Here is a 3,690-nt window from a genome sequence, read left to right as displayed (position 1 = left end):
AGTGTTCAAGGTCACTTGGTCTCTTCCTTCCTCAGATGCCCCTAAGTTAAAATTGCATTTGTCTGCTCTGGCTGGCTAGAGATACCCTACAGGAATGAGCTATAAAATAGGAACTGTCACTGCAGTGTTTCCACACGTGAGTTAAATGTTCTCATATTTGCATTTAAAGCTGGCATTGAACAATATAAAGATGAATGGTGAAATTCATGCTAAAAATTTAAATTTTTATTTTTCTGATACTCAGAACAACCTTTAATAGCAAATTAAAAACATCATGGTAAATCAAGAGAGAGACCACAGAAGAAAGGAAAACTTTACACTTTAGTACTTTTTATATCACTTGATCCTTTTTGAACAAAGGGCCCTGCATTTTCATGTTGCACTGGGTTCCCTAAATTATGAAGCCAGCCCTTCTTATACCTAAAGTTTGGATTCTGTTTCAGTGGCAACTGATATCTATTTCTTTTTTGCCTTTATTTTCTCCCTTTTTTAAAAAAATAGATATATTTTATTTACCTATTAAATGTACAAATCAACTAGCCCAACTACTGTATTACTATTATGCAAAAACAAAACTTTTATCTAAAAATATAATAATGAGCACATTACAGGTAGTGTAGGGAAATCAATGAAGCAGGGTCATGATAGCTTAATCCTTCCATCTCAACAATTCAGTAAAACCTCCCAAATCCCATGAGTAATCCAGCACATATCTTTCTATTTTTACTTCCTATTCTTGAGGCTAGATCCTAAAGATATCCAAACTATTATATTCTAGTTCTCTATAGTCAGACAACTCATCTTTGATGTTCAGAACAGCCAAGGCACTCTTGACTGTTACTGAGTTTTTGAAACAGCTGATTAGACTCATAACACCTACAAGCATTCCCCAATTACCCAAGGAAAACCAGGATAAAATCAGATACCCAGCTCTCAAGTCAATTCTGCAAGGAAGGATGTAATACAGCCTGTGCCCAGATTGAGATTGCATCATATACCCATCTTTACCCTTATCTTCACACATCTTCAGACTGGGCATTCATGGAGTAATTTGGAAACAAATCCATGTTGTGTGGGATATTGAAATATTTAACATTGGCTATATTGAGTTGTGGTTCTCCCCAGCACGTCCCAAGGTGGCCTCCAAATCATGGATGACAGAATTTTGCTGGAATTGGATCTGCAGGGATTCCTCTCATCTGTTTTGGAACAACAGATCTGATTGTTCCAGGTTTGGTTATTATTCCAAGGCTTGGGCATACCACATCTGGCTGTTCCAGGAATGGTTGCTCCAAGACTGGCTGCTCCCAGAATGACTACTCCAAGTTGGGTTCTTCCAGGTCTGGTTGCTCCACACATTAGAAAGTTACCAGAAATGTTCACCAAGCACCCCTGGGGATAGGAAGAGTAGAGTCTTGGGTATTCTGTAGGCGCTGAGCCCTTCTGGGTCAAACTGTTGCCATTCTTTGACCATTTGGTGTTTTTCTGTCACCTTTTATATTTCATTCTCTGGTTCTGGAACCAGGTCTTAACTTGTTTGTAGCTGAGGTCCAGAATATTGGAATGTTCTTGTATCTGCTGGAGGCTGAGGTATTTCTTTGAAATCTATCATTGAGTATGCCCAGCTGGGTCTGAGAGAAAATGGTTCTGATCTTCTGTTTCTTGACTCGACCCTCATCTTCCTTCTTCCCTGGGCTCTTCTCCTCAAAAGCAGGTAGTTTGACTTTGGGACCTGTGGAAGAGTTGGGGCTATCCTAAATAGCAGATCCATGGAAGAAGGAAGAGAGAGACTGTCTCTTACTGGTGTATCTCAGCAGATGGCATTTGCAAAGACACATAATTCTCTTCAGCCTCATAAATCTCAGGCATTGGTGAAGACTTGCTAGAATTGTCTGTTTCGAGGCAAGGCAGGCTTTGGGGAGAAGCTAGATCTACACTCATGTTGTTGAGCAGGAGGAGAAAAAAAATTCAAACACCTAGACTGTGAGAGTGGCCAAGGAAGGCTTAAAAGACTATTTGGGTGGAAGATCTTAGAAAAATGTGAAGATTTATAAGGATGAAAGTATTAAAAGGCTGAGACGAAGGGAACCCCATTCCCCAGCACCAATAGTCAAAGAACCCAATGCAACAGGAGGTCTTTCTCTTCTTATTAAACTGAATTTCTATTATGGATCTGCCCTCCTTGGGTCAATTTACACTCCCATAGGTCAATGGCCTTACAGTACTTCCGCAATGGACACCCACAACCTCTCAGCAACCAAAGGCTCTTCCTGGGTTGTGTTCTTGGCCCTGGATTTCCCTGCTCTTGCTGATAGATTGTATGCATGTGGCGGGCAGACATGGGCACACTGAGAATGAACGGGAGATGCGGTGGGTGTTTCAATAAAAGGTTAACTGAAAAAAACATGGAATCGGTTATTTCAGTCTTTATAAATTGTCAGCAGTGATGGTGAGGGCTGGAATGAAAGTTAAATATTAGAATTGTGGCTAGATGAGAGCATCTGAAATGTCTTTTTTATCCCTAAATTCTGTCTTTTCAATGCAGAAGGGCTCTTGTTGGCCTAAGAAAAATAAGCGTTCTCTAATGTGCTTTTCATGGTTGTGAAATAACCTGTGCATTTTCTGGTACTTCCATAATTGTAGTTCAGGCAACTTTACTGAGATCCTAGGCTGATCTTTCTGACTGCATTTTCTGGACGTTTCAGAGGGAATTGGATGTTATGCAATGTTAACAGATAAAAGAAATAAAAAAGTTAAAACGTAATCCCTGATTTGACCCAGTAACTCATTTTACCAGTATTTTTAGAGTCAGTACTTTGTATCCATACAAGATTTGCTTTTGAGTTTGGGAATTTATTAAATAGTCTGAACTTGTTCATTACCTTGAATATGGTGAGAATAATGCCTCATTATAAGAGTCAAGACAATAACATATAGAAAGTCCCTACTCTATATGCCAAATAAAATTTAATTCCATTTCTGTTTGGAATTTCTCAGTTTAATCACAATTACACAATGCACTGCCCACATGATAGATACAATGAACCTCTTTTTAATGAACAAGGACTTGGGCAAATTATTCCAATTATTTAGACAAATATATGTCCAGAGATACTGTTCACAGTACTTACATATTACTTGATGATGAATTGTTCAAACTTAAATCTCAACAATTCCGCCTAGGTGCCCTTCATCTTCTGCTCTAATTACTTTTGTTTCTAAGGGAAATAAAACCAAACCAAAGAACACAAACAAACTAACAATGAAATTTGCCTTACATTTTTTTTTTCAATAAGGTCCATGGCAATGATTCAGAAAACTGGAATCGGAATAAATTGTTTAAGGTTTTTGACTACCTTCATGCAATTTTTAAGCTCTATTATTTAATCCCATGCAATTGGTTCTCCCACTTTCCCATGTGATTGCTTGAAAGAGTGCTTGATTCACTCTCTTAATGTGTTTCATAATTTTTGCTTTCTTCTTATGCCTACAACCTCTCCCCTCATGCAGTAGCCTTCCATACAGTTTCATTATCTATGTTCCACCATGTTCTACTCTCTTACTAGGTTCAACTTCTTAAAGTAAAGAATTCAATTCGCTGGAGCTCTAAAGGTAAATAGAAAGCAAACTTATTTCCTCCTGGGGTTTGGAGTCGACTGAAAGTTAAGAAAGTGGAGACAGACTAATGGA

General features: G+C 38.4%; 1 pseudogene; it reads right to left on the bottom strand.

Annotated features, from left to right (window-relative positions):
* Nucleotides 1-1,016: 1,016 nt before the first annotated feature.
* LOC143643750 (homeobox protein NANOG-like) lies at nt 1,017-1,941 on the bottom strand (annotated as a pseudogene).
* Nucleotides 1,942-3,690: the final 1,749 nt, after the last annotated feature.

The sequence above is a fragment of the Tamandua tetradactyla genome, chromosome 8 (assembly GCF_023851605.1).
Source record: "Tamandua tetradactyla isolate mTamTet1 chromosome 8, mTamTet1.pri, whole genome shotgun sequence".
NCBI lineage: Eukaryota > Metazoa > Chordata > Mammalia > Pilosa > Myrmecophagidae > Tamandua > Tamandua tetradactyla.
Note: the sequence above shows the minus strand (reverse complement) of the source record. Positions and strands in the feature narration are given on the sequence as shown.